The sequence below is a fragment of the Topomyia yanbarensis genome, chromosome 2, assembly GCF_030247195.1.
Source record: "Topomyia yanbarensis strain Yona2022 chromosome 2, ASM3024719v1, whole genome shotgun sequence".
In the NCBI taxonomy this organism is placed as follows: domain Eukaryota; kingdom Metazoa; phylum Arthropoda; class Insecta; order Diptera; family Culicidae; genus Topomyia; species Topomyia yanbarensis.
The window spans coordinates 16,020,408-16,037,083 of record NC_080671.1 but is presented as its reverse complement, the minus strand read 5'-3'; the positions used below and the strand labels follow the sequence as shown (position 1 = coordinate 16,037,083).

The 16,676-nt window shown below is 37.1% G+C and overlaps 1 protein-coding gene across 2 annotated transcripts in view; it reads right to left on the bottom strand.

The window, feature by feature from the left end:
* Positions 1-16,474, bottom strand: part of LOC131678909 (protein bowel) — a 170,111-nt gene extending 153,637 nt beyond the window's left edge. For both annotated transcript variants that reach the window (XR_009303756.1, XM_058959345.1), the window contains exon 1: positions 15,414-16,474. The gene's annotated coding sequence lies outside the window, so the exon portion shown is untranslated. The remainder of the gene's footprint in view (positions 1-15,413) is intronic.
* Between the last annotated feature and the right edge of the window lie 202 nt (positions 16,475-16,676).

Below are 16,676 nucleotides of genomic sequence, written 5' to 3'. Positions count from 1 at the left end.
GATTTAGTCATACTATACAGAGCGGTAATGGATGATTCAGACGCGTCGGTAAATTGTGTGTACCTTAATTTATCCAATCCGATCTTCCCGAATGAAACGCATCGAATGTTTGAATTGAACACCGAAAAAAAGTGACCATCGAATCCTGGGAAGGAAAAAATTGCACGCGAGACAATAAATTACCCAATATTCTATCATATATGACAGTTCTGCATCCATTCTCGGTCCCAGCTGTAACAAATATTCAGACGAATACACATAACTGGCACATAACAATTGTACAATAGTACTAAAACTTACAATTATTTCTACATTAACACTAACAGACTTCTGCTTTCATATTTCTTTAATGGATGATCATTAGTTTGGACTGGTGCAAAGTATGAAAAAATACAAATCATAAAAACGGCTGCTTTCGGTCTTCTCGATACACCACTATCGAGGCGTAATGCAATTGTCTATCTAAGTTTGTTTAAAGCTGATGCACGAAATATGCTTCATCATATTTGCAATACCGTCAAACCCATCAATTTAGGTAGTGTTTCATATGGTTCTTGTAGCTAAAATCATCTAGCATGAGACAATTTTGACATTGTACCACATTCCGTACATGGTGAAACTGAATAAGTTGAACTTTGTAATGGGACATGTAAATTCTTTTTTTCAACAGGTTTTAATCAAGGCGAATTGGTCATATTCAGGTTGAGGCATCTCGATGCATACAACGCGGGACACGTGTCCCATTTTACAGTACGTTTTTACTGGGGAATATGAAATAATAAAGTATTGTTCCAAATTTTGACCCGAAACTAGGGCCGCAACCATATTTACAAATCGACTGTTTTGATTTTTTGAAACGTGAGAATTACCCTATGGGATAAACGACCATCGAATTACATAAAAAAATGGAATTCGTGTTTTTTTATGTCAAATTTTTTAGAATGCCATGAAACTCCGGATCTAGTGTCATCTAAAAACAATTTTTTTTAAACTTGTTTTTATGGGACTTGTAGCCTTGTAGCTGGATATCAACTGCACCATTCTCAATATAGGCGAGAGCATGACCTTGACGTTATCATATTGAACTATTACAAGTTGTTCTAGTATACGTCACTTTTGTAAATGTACCAGGAACACATTCCGTACATGTTGGAATTGATTAAGTTGCACTTTGTAATACGCATTTTCTCCTTCAATAGGTTTAGAAGTCAAGGACCTCTGGGAAACAATGCCTCCAGATGAACTCATTGCACTCAGCGTAAGACATTTCTTTCCGTATAATGCACACATCAAGAATAACTGTTCTTTTTTGTAGGATTTCTATACCTCAGTGCATATGAACCAAACATTCCGGGTACTGTACACCGGGGTGACTTTGATTATCGGGGTGACTTTGATCACTCGAAACTTTTTTCGCAGATCGCTTATTAAATCAGAACAGTCTACCGAATTATTTTAATTTGAATTGATTTTTACTCTTAACTTATAAATTACTGATTTGTTATACTTTTTGATATATTGTTCAGTTTTTGGGCACAAAAACTACAAAAAACCGAAATTTGACTTCACCTGATTTTTACGAAGCTTCGTAAAGTGTCTATTTTTTATAAAACAAATAAATCTCAGATTTGAGCAAGAGTAATAAATTACAAACGAGTTTTTATTTTCCTTTAGGTTGGGATATGCTAAATTATTTTCCTTTAGGTTGGGATATGCTAAATTTAGTTTTAAGAGTTTGTTTATTTTTAATACATTTTTTGTGAAACTAGTTGGAAATAATTTCAAATTATTTTAAGCTAAAATTCGCAACATTTTTTTTATTGTTCAATATTCCAACGTGTTAAAATGGATGAAACTTTTTGTACATTGATAAAACACTGAATCAAAACAATTTTAGCAGTTTTAAAAGTTTTCAGAATCTTTTATTGGACACAAATTATACGAATTTTGGTTACTCGAATTTTACAGTACATTGAAATACTTTGTATAATACTAATTAACATCTATTTAATAATGAATATCTTTCCAGAATTAGTTTAAACAAACATTTGAATGAAAAGCATTGACATCAATAACTTAATGTGGGTGAACATGTAGGTTATCAAAGTCACCCCGGAACACGAAAACGGACTTCAACTTGAAATCATTTTTGAAAAAATAGCTGTAAACGGACAATTTTAGCTAAAACCATCCAATCTTGTTCTTCATACAACAGTACATGGTTTAAAAATATTAAACTCGAAAAAAATGCGTTGCGTCTAAAAATATGTAATGATTACTTCGAAAAGTGATCAATGTCACCCCGGTTTACGGTACCTGTTCATTATTCATTATTTTTCTCCGTTTGCTTAGAACGCTTTAAGGGACCGGTGTTGTCGGTGAAGTAGACTGTAAAATGGTGTTTAATTCAACTTTTCGAAAAAATGTTGGATGATATTGCAAGTTAAAGTGACGTAAAAACCAATAATTTTGGACAATTTGAGCGTATCAAACAAGAGTTTATTGAACCCTTTGAAATTTTTAAAAATTGAATTCGTATGTTTGATGACAAATATCTTGAAATTTCACGTAACGTCGATATCTTGTATCATCTCGTAAAAAAATGTTTTCTGGAAAAATATTGCTTCACTGCAGCTTGGACAATTTGAGAGTTAAAAAAAAAATTAATATCTTGTTTTTTCCGAATTTTGACATTTTATGCATTCCTGGGACAATTGGCATTAACATTAAAGGCTGCGCGATCCGCGAATAACCATATCGTCAGGATCGCATGAAAAAGTTTACAGCACTTTATTTTCGTTTTTCTGTCAGTTTTCACTTGGAATGATTCGTAAACTCTGGACAAAACATTCAATTGCGTATATTTCTGATCGCGAGCGGTAAAGTATCGGTTTAAAGCTCGTTGCAACTTATTGTACAAATTTATTCGATTTGAAAATTACTCTGGATTAAGGACAGCCATTATCTCTTATGGCCATTAATGGTTAAATGAACTTGGTGAAGTATTTTACCAAAAACACCAATTTCCGTAATGCTCGTAACCCTCTTTCCGGAGGACACTGCAGAATCCCAACCCCAAACACGGCATACTAAGCATCACTTCAGTTGATTTACCCCACCTCTGCTCGCCGAAACCTTGTGCTTTTCTAATGCACACAGCATTAGAAATTGCCGGTGAACGGTTTACACGCAGCAAATTAAATCATACAATAACACTGTAGCACCGGACACCCTTCAAACAACTATCGTTTCGTGTGTAGTACCAAAGCCGAAACAGCCTCAAACTGAAATAGGCTGCCCGGTGGACCCCGGGACAAACAGGGTAAACACGCGCTAAAATATGAATTTTTGTCATCTTGTTAACGGATTTTGAACGAGCTTCGAATGGTTCCCACAATGCTGGGACAGCTTAAATGCCCGCCACACTACCCGGTTATTGGTTATGTTTGAATAGCGCTCGAGGTGTTTTCGAAAATGGCTCGGCTGATGCGATTCATCCATGAGTGCACACTAGTGGGTGGTGGGTGGCCACCACCGCCGGAATGAGTTTTCCATTTCCACCAGTAGGCTGCTGCTGCTAATGAGCGTGCAAACATTTGCACTGCAGAGAATTGAAAAGGGATATTGCCCTTTTAGGTCAAACATAATCCCGGTGGTTTCGTCTATTATTTCTCGATCTGTACATGATTGACATCAAATATCAGTATTCAGTGATGTGGTGTTTAATCTATCTGAAGGCACGTGTCAATCTAATGAGTGAATTATTTCAAAGCGCTTAGTAAATGCATTCCGTAACGGAGCAATATTCACGATGGAGGTAGCTTTAATCAGCGCGAACAGCAGCTGGAACAAGTTAAAATATAAGCTACCGAAACCATCGCTACTTGCTGCTTTGTTCACACTTGTTAATGAGCGGTAACTGCGGCGAACTTAAACAACAGCAGTGCCACCGGCAAAGAAAAAAAACAACCAACCCAAAGACAATCAGGTTACACCTGCACCTTCCCAGCTCGGGGATAAGATTGTGATTTGAGCAGCTAATTCATCATATCAAACTAGGAAATTAACTTCTTCCGCTAATTACAGCAACCATTCATCGGCGGGTCCCCTGTTCGTTCGAGCTTCGCTTCGTAAATCAGCGATGACGGGTCGGTATGAATTAAACATGCACTACCGACTTCAACTCCCTGGCTTTTCGCGAGCGGGTACCCTCCGCGTAGGACGATGTTGCCGTGGATCCAACCGACCGTGGGTCTATTGTAACTATACCCTGTTCAGTTCTGTTGTTGTTTCGCCTTTTTTTTATTTTTATTTTTTTTTTTGTTTTCACACTGCCTGTCTGCAGTCATAAATTGCGCCCGAGACGCGAATCTGCTGCCCCGAATCCGACCGAAGCAGAAAGTCAGTCTCGAAATCATACATCATTCAAGGTATTTACCAGAAGACAGGCCATACAAGTTTTTGCCGTGTCGTCGACGGGAGATGGACAGCGCAAAGACTCAGAAGCAGTTCCGTTCCAACCGAGTGGCTACCTGCGAGATCGCATCGGCCCACCACCGTACACACTACCGGCAGTCACTTGCCGGGAATTCATTTCGAATCAAATTCAATTCGTATAATTTTATGGTAAATTTTATTACTCTATTAAATAAATTGTTATTTTTTGGAATTTTCGCTTTTAAAGGTTGTTTTCTTCTTCTGTTTTTTTACGAACTGAAGGCGGTACCCTAGAGGTCGTAAAATTTACAGCTTATTAGCGACCTGAGGTGAAATTTGAAACAACGGTGTGAAATGGGGCCGAAAGTCCAATAAACTTTGCGCTCATGTGCACTCACTTCCTCGGTGTTCCCTTCGTATAGGGATACTGCGTTGGTCGGTTTGCGATACAATTTAGCTAGCGTTTTTAGTGATTTTTAAGAAGTATGTAGCTAATGTTTCACATCAACCAGCTATGAAGTATCCAATTGATCGTGCTTTCATGTATTTGTAGAAATGGTTTTTTTTCTAAGAAGAACAAGAATACTGAGACCGCATTATAATTCCAATAGACGTATCTAACAATGAGATATTCTCTTTGTTAACTTTTTCTTTCAATTATTACTTTCCACTAATTTTACAATATAGTTCGAAATACGGCGGAGCTGATTTCCATATTGTCCATAGAGTTTAGAGGTGATAGCTAGAACACTTACTGCACACACAGTTAACATTTCTTTCCTCTGTAAAGAGTTTGAAACATTCCCCTCAAAGACCAAACGAGAGCCGAAAAAATCTAAATGCTTCTAAAATTTCAAAAAAAAACCGTCGCTGATCCAATTTTTTGGTAGTATTTGGCAGTGCAAAACCAAATTCAACCAATATGCCATTGAGAAAAAATGGCCATCCTTTTGTTACAAATTTATTCCACGTCAAACATCGCCGCGGAAGGATTTCCAACAACAGATTGAAGGGGAAAACGTCTTGTGTTACCACGACCCCGCATGGACCAACATGACTGTTGCAGGTTTTGTACCAATATCAAAGGATAATGAATGGAAGCGCGGCACGCAAGCGTGGTCAACATTTATTCAGCCTTTAACTTTCGATTCAATGCGATCACATATACATATTTACATATCAATTGAATGCAAATAATGCAAGCTGCAATTTATGGAAGAAAGGTTTTTGCAAACAATTTTAAATGTCATTACGTTGAATTCTAAGATATTCGCTGAATAAGTAAAAAATATTAATTTCCTCGTATGTCCATGATTAATTTGAATAGTTCGCTTCAAGGTTAGGGGTGCTGGCTGTTGGTTTGAAGGTACTGGATGCAATCGTTGCTGAATGAGTGTTTGTTACTGTCTCGTCGGCAGATGTTGCTTTTATAGCCGTTTGTGGTTTAGCATATGATGAATATGTGCAGGTTTTGGTTATACAGTTTGGCTGTTATGTAGTGTTACCAGCTACAATCTGGCACATCTGTCAAACTTCTCATGTGGCCTACGTTAATTTCTTTTTGTATCGGTTATGGAGGTTGGGGTCATTTGCCTCTTTTGTCGGATTAGGAAGCATTCCAACCCTGTGTGCAAGGTTAGGAATCGAACGCAGGTGAGGTACGAGATAATCAACTTACTAACTACGGTATGTCCGCTCAAATATTTTATTTTGGACAGTTCATCAAAAATAACCCCTCAGATAAATTGAACAAAATAGAGAGAGTGAAGATTTTTTTCCTTTGACCGTACTTTGTCAATCTATAAACGTTGTGTTTTCTAATGAGAAAAAAATCTAAATTAAACAACCACAAAAATTATCTATGTTGTGTGATCCAGTTTCTCCCGATGGACTCTCTCCAATCGTTTTCATTTAGTCTAGTGTCAACACTAATGCAACTTTTAATCGGGAAAATGTTTCAAAAGCCGCTCTAGAGAGAGGGCCATTCAAACATTGCAGACCATGAGCTTTCAAAAAGGTTAAGCATCGTCTCATAAAACGCCTGTGAACCAAGAATAGTTGATAAAAAATGGTTGCTAAATTACCAAGTAGCAAATCCTAAGGGCTTATTCATTGGCTCCATTTTAGTGACTGATATAGTATTGAAATGCTGAAAAAATTCAAGGTACAAAGTAACCAAAGTGAATGCATTCAGAATTTTGAATCAGCTCTATACAATTATTTAAATGTTTAAGCTCAAAAAAGTTATTTTTCACCCAAAAGTAGAAGAACTTTCCTTAGTAGCTTCTGAGCAACGACTTGTAATGTAGCATCTCATTGCAGAATTGACCAATAGTTATCTACCCTGGATGTATGACCACAAAACTGGGCAATGTAACATCTTCGAGTGATTCTCATGAGATAGTCAGGTATGAAGAGAATGACTCATTCCTCCAAGCTTCAGCAGAAGAGATCACATATCTGTAAAGTAAGTAGTAGCAACGACATTTCATCTTTGCAATGTAGATAGAGCGACAGTATGTTTGTCTCGCTGGTTGCAACAAAGTATTCTAGATTCTGTTCTGATCGAGATAAGAAGGTAGACAAAGGAAATTTTATTCATTTATTTGACATGGCTTAATGCATGTGCTTAACCCTCCGGCACTCGCGCGAATGGCTCCCCGAATGAGCATCCGCTGGTGCTGAAAGAAGATTTCGCTAGATTTTCTGAAGGTGTTGCGCAAAATACAACGGCGCGAGTGCCGGAGGGTTAATGGAACCGTGTTTTTTATACAGTGACAATATGTAATAAATAAAAGAATAAAGACGATTATCATCACATGCCCGGCAGATCCCATGCACGCATAAACTGCACGATGAGACCTTTTTTGGCGGCGGTGAAACATTTTTGCGTCGCCAAATCCGATATGATTTTTAATGACTACATCGCAAGTACGCAATACAAGATCGTGTAGTCGTATCTCGATTTTACCATTATCCGTATACTAAGCGATCTTGATTCAAACGTCGTACACCTTAACTTCGTATTTAGGCTGATACGCAAAATGAATCTATTTGCCTGAGCTAATTTGGTGAACGATAGCAATACCGTGTAGTTAGTATGATGAATCTCGATAATTTCTGTAAGCTCCATTTTTACCGTCAGTAAATTTTCCAGCTCGCGAATACTAATGCTACCACAACCATTTTCGGCCAAACTAAACTTATTTCTGCTGAGATTTACTCACCTCAACATGTCACCACGGCGAGAATAAAAGGACGTAATGATTTTCTTTAATCTTTAGACAAAGCACACCACATGGAAGTATTTGTTGTTTGTCGCTCGCTTCTCGCGGGTGCGGGTAGAAGTAGTAAGTCGTCTGAGTATTAGGGTGTGATTGACGTACATTAAAAAATTAGAGTGTTTAAGCTCCAAAGCGATTGAAGTTTTATAATGGAAATAAATGCATGTATTGTTTTTTCGTATGATTTAATAGAAAATTTAAAAAAAATTATTTTAAAAATGCTCAAAAAAAAAAATTCCAGCTCATAATGGAACGTAGTATCTTTTTCGCCTTGTAAAAATATCAATATTAACCAATAGATTATTTCACAAAAATGTTTAGTTTGTGCGAATCCAGTACTGATACACAACCATGCATTGCTAGGCCCCATTCAAAACTGACACAGACATCACTTCGTTAAAAATTTAATAACTTCTTTTAACAAAGCCGGATTCACTAGCAGTCTTCGACAAAATGGTAGACATTTAAATTATATTTCTTATTTTCACTTACAGTGATAATACGATTCATACAGTGACACCTAGCGGTGAAAATGCAAGCTAGTGTGTTTGCTCCATGTAAATTGTCCCATACAAACTTCAGGCATGTTGGTCCGGTAGCTAGAATTGTCCGATTTGCTTCAAATTGGGAGTAAGTACTCCTGGTGGGACTATCAATTTAGACTGTCATCAAATATTTATCCCATGCAATTTGACTATTACAAACATTCGAAGAGAAGTGTATAGCACATCGGAACGCAAAAATTTATCAGCTTCTAGCACGACGCACAGAGGCGTAACTAACTTCAAATCCTGACCAAAATAGAAAAAAATATTGTTTTTGTTAATTTGTCCATATTTTCAGCATAAATTGTTCTTCGAAACATACTCTAACGTTTTGCTTAAAAAGAAAAGCGTATTCGTTTGATAATTTTTATATGCAATTATTTGAAATCAGTGATTTTTTTACACATTTTATTAGCATGAAAGCCATTATCCCTAATTTTTTCAGATTGCTCAAAAACTAATTACCCAAAGTCAATATATAACTCAAAATCGTGCTTTTCATAGCAAACTCCAGCAACTACAATCAATTGGGGTCAATTTTAGCTTTTCTTTGTCATTTTTGGGTAGGTGCTCACTTTTATCAATTTTCCACATATTCGTTAGTAAAAAAAGTACCATGTCGGGCAATGTCGGGTAAATTTGTTAAAAGGAGAAGATTATCTGAAGTGTCCTCTCACCGTTCCACGAAGAAAACATTCCCAATTAATCCCATTCGGTTTTTTACAGCTGTTTGAAAATGTCGTGCTTTTTGTTCAAATTTAAGGGAATGCAATTTAAAAAATCAGTATTGGGGCTATTTAAAAGATCTTACATGAAAAGGATAATTTGAGACGGCGCCGCGCGCCGGTGGTTAAGTGGTAAGCGCGACCGCCACTCGTTCCAGTTAGCCTGGGTTCAATTCCAGCCAAGTTCATTGAGATTTTTCGGAGGTGAAAAAATCTGTGGTGATGTCTTGCTTCGGAAGGGAAGTAAAGCGGTTGGACCCCGGTCTATGAGTTTATGGATCGATATCTAGTCGAGAGGGGAAGTCACCTCTCTGACGTCGGTAAAGAAGAAATAGTATCCAACTTCTATACCTACCAACAAATATCCTCCTCCCGTGATACTTGTGGAGTGCGCAATAGTGCGGCTTCTAGCAAAAGCAAGTATCGGACTTACCATTCCTTCGCTTTTCTCCCGCGATCTACGTTCGGGCCTGGCCGGCACCGGTATTGATCAATAAACAATTCGGGATTACCAGGAGATGCGCAATGAAAGATGTTTCGCTACTTCCAAGCATATTTATTTACTTATTCCCTGTGCAACTTCAGCTAGTCCAGATCGATAACGGAGTAGCGGCCAGGGGTGGTCGCACAAGCTCAAGCTCAAGCTTATATGACAGGAATGATTTCATTGAGTCCCCATATTATTTTTTGTTATATTGCGTCCATTAACCAAATTGACCACGATAGCCATATAAAAGAGTGTGAAATATAACTTCCACTAACCTTGCTATATGAAACGTAACGCACACAAGTTGCCTTGGAAACGTAAGCGAAGCATCAAACAAATTATGCAATCTTCTCATTCCAGTTCCTTATCTCCGGATTGCAAGAGTTAACGTGAATAATCCAGATTGAATACGATAATCACTTGGATAGATTTCCATTACCGGATTTACAAAAACTTGAATATTTTTTGACGTAGGACTACGTTTTTGTTTTCGATATGGGGGTGCACTCTGCAAATTCTACAAAAATGGTATGTAACGAAAAGTGGTTCAATTTTAAACGCATATAATTCAGCCATCTCACGATAAATTTTCAATTTTTTTGCACAAATCGCCCCGAAATACTTCTAAGAATAGATTCCAACAGATAAACCCAAAGATTTTTGATATCATAGCATTAAAAAATAAAATAATATACAACCTTGTCAAAATATCGCGCATTAACACACATAAGATAGTGCTTCCCAAGCCCGGTACGACAGATTGGTGTACCTAGCGCGCTACGCTTCTATGAATGACGTCATAATCGACTATTTAAAGAACGGACTTGGCCAGACACGCTCAGTACCCTGTTGAACGGCTGGCGAAGCAGATCACTGCGCTGTGTTTTTTACAGCCAGTGTAGCTGAGTTAGAAGTCCGTTACACTGGCTGTGGAGGGACGCTACACTGTGTCGTCCAACAGGCGACCGCTCCAACTGCTTCCTAAATGCCGCTGTAATGTTGCCAGTAAATTTTTGGTTTAACTAGCACATGTATTTGCTCTTCGCTTGAAATTAAGTAATGTAGTGGTAGTAATAAGCTTCCCATTTTGGTTTAAACGCAAGGACAGTGTTTAAAACAGGATTTGATTAATTAGTTTAGCTCATCCAAGCAATTTTATTCTGTAATTTAAAAGGAATTTTACGGAACTTGGTGAATTTGCCCCCACTTGCAACTGGTATAATCAACCTGCACAAAGTGTTGCATAACGCAGGGCTGATTTTGGAACAAAATGTGTTATCATTCAGCCCTTCGCTATGCAAAATCACGATATTATGACAGATGGGCTAAGCGCGGCCGTTCCTTTCAATCGGGAATGGCCGCGTTAAATTTTGGTGAAATGCGCTAATAGTGTCGTGGTGGTACTAGTTGTCTCTTTCGCTCTACCCATCATCATCAGCGTTGACTCATTTTGCATTGTGCGCTTGGGTTCAATGTTTGGGGTGAATGTGTTGGTAGGTAGGGGAACTGGCGGTAAAATGAACACGTTAAGCAAAGTCATTATTTTCTAACTAATAAGTGAATGAGATATTACAATCACCTTATATGTTTCTTGTTAGACATGTTTTGTACATATCTGGTAAAAATACTTCGTCATAAACACATTTTTTCAAACATGATTCTTGATTTCTAAACATGTCCAAAAATGAGACATGTTTATAGCGAGTGGGTAAATTGAACATGTGGCGGTGGTAAAATGAACAGCTTCTGGTGACTTGCAAAATGTCCTGTATGTATGCAATGCGCAGCGTTGGAAAGCATTTTTCTGATCAATGCTAATATCCCAACAAATCATGAGCTTTGCATACACACAGGGCATTTTGCAGGCAAAAAAAATGTCACGGAAGAATTGAATTTTAATGACGTAATATTAACCATTTTACAATCCTGTGGCATCGAAACACATCTACAAACTTAGGGTTATCCAAGGGTGTTTGAACTTTTAGGATCTGTTTGAGAGCAACTAGAAAGCTTGGTCTATACATGAGATGTGATTATATTGTCTAAAATTTGATTTTTCTTCACCGGTCCGGGTGTTTTTCCCACACACTAAGTACTAAGAAAATAAATATTTTACATTAAGTAGTATAGTCCTACGTCTACAGTTCGTGCAACCCCATAGGGCTGCCCCTTGTAGTTTTTCTACTATAAGAAATCCAAAAAAGCAAAATAAACATATGAACTTGAAATAAAATGTTTTAATTTATGAAAACAGTTCAAACAGACTAAATCTCAATGCGAGATTTCCTCAAACTGATAGATTACTCTAAAAACACGTTTACATTGAAAAATAATAATGCTCGTGGAATTCGTTTGTTTTCGACTTTGCATCACACTGCAAAGAGGTTTAATATTTTCATATTTTGGTCATAAATTGTCTAAAACCATGAAAAACCATTTTTCATCACTTGTTATCGTATAATAAGCTTAAAAACACGTGAAATAATTTTGGCCATGGATTCGATATAGTTATGCCACTATGCGACGAGAGAAGCGCCTACATTGATCGAATTCCCGTATTTCTTATTCTCAAACATTTTAAAAAGAAATACTGTTGGAACCCTATGTACACTAGAAAAAAATAGGCAAGAAAGGGTAGATGACGGCATCAAGAAAAAAAGAACGAAAATGTAAAAAATAGAATTGAGCACTGAAAAGTACATTCTATTGGCCACTTCAGATAACGGTAAAACAGCCTTCAAATAATAGAATCTTCACAAACTGTTTAGGACTTATTGAACCAATTATTTTCAAATTCGTTGTTTATTACTCCAATTTCTATTACTTTATTAAGCTCATTTAATTTTGTTCTTAAACATTTTTTTCAGTTTTCAGTTTTTTTTGTTAGGTTTTTTTATTTCAAATATTTGAAGCATTTTAAATATATGATTCATTCCACTTCATTCAATTATTTCATTCAGTATTCTTTTGATGGTTTTGTTAATTTCAATTGATTTTATATGTTCAATTTTTATGTTATAACGACATTCAATTGGCATGGGACTGGAAGACATGAAGTATTTTCAATATTAAGAGCCATGGCACTCAAAGAAAAGCGAGACGGTGAAGGAAGAAAGTTTAGAAAAGCGTGAAATATGGTCACGTGGCAAACTTAGAGTTTACCGACGACTTCCTCCTTTATCTTCTACCGCAGGAGTCAAGATATTTTGGTACATATTTTTTTATGTGAATCACTGGAGTCTGCGACATGCCCAGACAAGTGCAAAATGACTTAGCACCTTATGCTGTCGGAACCGACAAAACATCAAGTCACGGAAAGCTTCCGCACTAAGCATTGGTTGAGCTCGAAACTCTTGAATGAGCTAGTCTCATCTATTTCATTATTTTATCTTTGGGTTCCTTTTATATATTTCATTCATTTAGTTTATTTGACTCATTTAAAGTACTGTTTACATCTTATGCAATTTAGTTGCTTTTTATTCATTTTATTATTTCATTAAATGATCATCCGATTTGTTAATTGTGTTCCTGAGCAAACCGCTAGCCAAACGTGATGTCCCGCATTCACTAAGTTAGTGGCGAATTCTGATGAGACGAGGACGAAACGCAAATTCCATCACTAATATGTAAAGTTTCAGCCACTAAAATCGTACCGCTGCGGCCATTCTCGGACCCATAATTTCGCACGTCTGATAATAACTGAAGCGTTGTACGCCGAATCGTTTCGGGCCAACAATAGACAGTATGGCTTCATTTTCGCACAGAATAATCCAGATCCCAAAGATATAATACAAACAACCATTTGTGCTTAAATGAAAAATCATAGTTCTAGTTTTTAGCCATGCTTGTTTTTGTGTGTATTTGTATAGACGAAAAGTGATAACTGTTTAAAATGTAGCTGTTTGCAAACAACAAGTCCACATAGAAATTAATTTTAAACTTGCATCTTGTTTATAAACATTGCTTTAGGTCAACTTAGCCGTATTAAACGAAGGTAAATAATAACTGGTGGTTATTTTAAAAACATTCAGGATTGTTTCACGTTCTGATAATTAGTTCTTGCTATTGAGGTATTAGTTTGTTTGCTGTTGAGAGTAAGCATGAGAGGGTTTTATTAACACAACAAAGTTGAACGAATACATTATTTATAAACTTGGTACACTGTAACGGATAGTTTACGTCCGCCAGTGCACTCAAGCTAATTCTTGGTTTTGAAATGGGAATGTTCGAAAAGATTACATAGCATGTAAGGTGCCTCGTTGTTGTAACCTCATTGTAACTCAACGTATAGCAGACCAGTATACACCAAAACATAATGTCGATCTTTATAAATTAACATGAATAAACGAAATGCTTATTTCTAGCTGTAAACCTTGATTTTAAATGTTTTCCAAGTGTTACAAACTACAGTTCATTTCACTCAACTTATTTTTTATACATTAACGTTTAAAAACACTTTAACCCATTCATGCCCATGTTGTTTGTGGACAACAACGTTTTTAAACAGCTATAACTTTTGATTAAGGCAAAATTTGATCACAAAAACAAGTAAGGCTTATAAATGTGACTATTGCCTTTCATTTTAGTATTAATAGTTCCAAGGACCAGCTCTAGAAGTGAAGTTATTGCAATTAGTCTGATTGGATTTCGATGGAGCAGTGCTGCCAGGAACAGTTTACGTTGACGACGGAAAATGATTTTTTTCGTATAACTTCGTTATATTGCAATATTATTGAAAATTGATAAAACTTATCAATTTAGACTGTCTTTGACTACATTTTCCAGGCAACTGAACTATTGTAAACATTCTAGGAGAATTGTATTGAGCATTGGAAGATAAAAATTGCGCAGCTTCTAGCACTGCGAGGGAATCTTTATGAAAAAAGGCTTTTTATGTTTTTTGACCCCATTGTTTTCAAGGAAAAATAGTTTTGAAACCCTGCATGCACTAGAAAAAAAATTGGCATGAAAGGGTTAAACAAACGAATTTTTAGTGTATCTTGTGACCAAGTCGGTCTGTCAGATACTGACGAGACGAATTTAGAACGTAAATCTGTGCCTTACTAAACTTATAGCGATTGTGAAATGGTTTAAAACCAATTTTCTCCATAAAATGTAATATAGCCAAATGTAATATATTAGCTTGCTAACCGAATCTTATTTTGATTTCGCTGCTATCTCACCTGCAATTCAAGTCTCTGTACTTGCGGACCATTACCATTGACTTATTGTTTGTTTGTTATTCTTGGATTTTATTCTTGAATTACTGTGCATGCGAGACGCAAATCAATAATTTACTAAATAGAAATACAGAAAAATCACTTTTTATTATGGCTGTTTTTAAAACAGTTTTGTTGATTAGTTGGTTCTATTGACATTTTTTAAGAACGAGTTTTGAAGGCTTTTTCAAATTTACCTTTAAATCAATTTGGAATCTAGTCATGCCATGTGTATAAATCCTATATTTTTCTAGTCTCTCTGCGTTGCAAAAATTACAGTTAACATCTTCCAGACATCCGTTTTATGTAAGCTTTTGAACTCCTGAAAATGATTCCAGATCTCAACGTTGAAGACTAGCGGAAAGCCGATAAGTTTATTATATTTGTTCATTAGCCTGAATTATTCTTGAACAGTAATTTTTTAATTCTTTTCGAAAAGGCGTGTTTTGCAGCATGTAATGGAGTGATTCGAAAACTCAATTTGTATTTCGTTGCATCTTGTAATCTGTAAAACGACGAACCCTGTCGACTCATCAAACAGAAGATTCGAGGCTAACAAAGTCATGTTCTCCGGTGAGGTTAATTTTGCAATTTTTTGATCTCACAGAATCTCACTAAAGCAGTTTTTTCCGAAATACCACCCAACCTAAAATCCAATGAAATTCATCCTCAAATCATCAAAATGAACCAATAACAAGTGCTAAACAATCACCTACCTGATGTTATTGTTTCAAAACCACCGACCAAGATAGGATATGCACTCTGCCAAAATGTAATCTTTTTTTGGCACTTCACAGCTCTCTGTTTTTTTCGCTATCACACAGATATTTAGTCCACAGAAAGGCTTGCGGCTACTACGAACTGCACCTTTTCCGAAACCACCCAATTCACGGCGTAATCCAATGATTGTAATCCAGATTGGGGACGCTTTTAATTTTAATTTCAGCTGACTGATCCTTTGTTTTACGGGCATGGATATCACTTTGCGCTTGACCGGGCACACCGTTTTCTGTTTTATGATTATTATTTGTTTGCAGCTTATCACACCAAAACACCGTACTTTTTGCCTCGTTCTGGCCCCGATACGATACGAGTATGTTTCACAATCACAATTCTCTGTTATTCGTTTAACCTTTAATCCTTTTTCAATTCAATTTAACGTTTGCACAGCACCTACTCACCCCGAACTCTCGCTGCAGGTCCGATCGATGACCACAAAATTCAATAAAAATTTAGTGCGGTTAAGCTCTGCTTTCGGTCACTTTAAGGTGGTACTACAAATATTTTCCTCCTCTTCTGTTTTGCACCAACAACCACTCGTAAACATTCCTTTTCACACCGTTTCGCAGCTCCGCTCACCGATCAAGGCGTTGAACAAGAGCTTCCTTAACCTCAATACGCACCACAGCTCTTTAGCTTAATCTCTGATAAAATTTCAGCACCAGCAACCGTCGCGGCAGCCTCCATCTTGGCATCGTTGGCTTTCCCACCAATCACAGATCGGTTCACAACCACTTGCTTCATCTCCTTCGCTGGTGCGTTCAATCACTACTTCAGTAACACTTTCGGTAAGATCTCATCAAACTTTTAGCTTTTTAGCAACACTTCACAACATTCGTCATCCATGGGAGGAAAAATCTTTCTTCCACCCGAACCCCACAGGATCATCCAACTAGCAGGGCTTCTTTACGGAAAAAGGATTTTCAAATTCTCTCCCGGACTTGCGCAAAACAAGGGCCTCGGACACGGACACAGGTGCGTCGTTCGGCTACGGTTAACTCTCTCAGACTGAACAGACATCGCGTTGCACAACAAGTTCATCGAGCTAACCACCAGACAGGCTTCCTTCACCCGGAGAGGCTTAGAGAGAAACCACTTGTTTCTCCCATTATTTCACACTTTCAGTATTGGTGTTACACTAGCCTGCCGTGACGCCTGCACCACTACAGCTACCAATCATCGGAAAAGCTCTTCGCTAG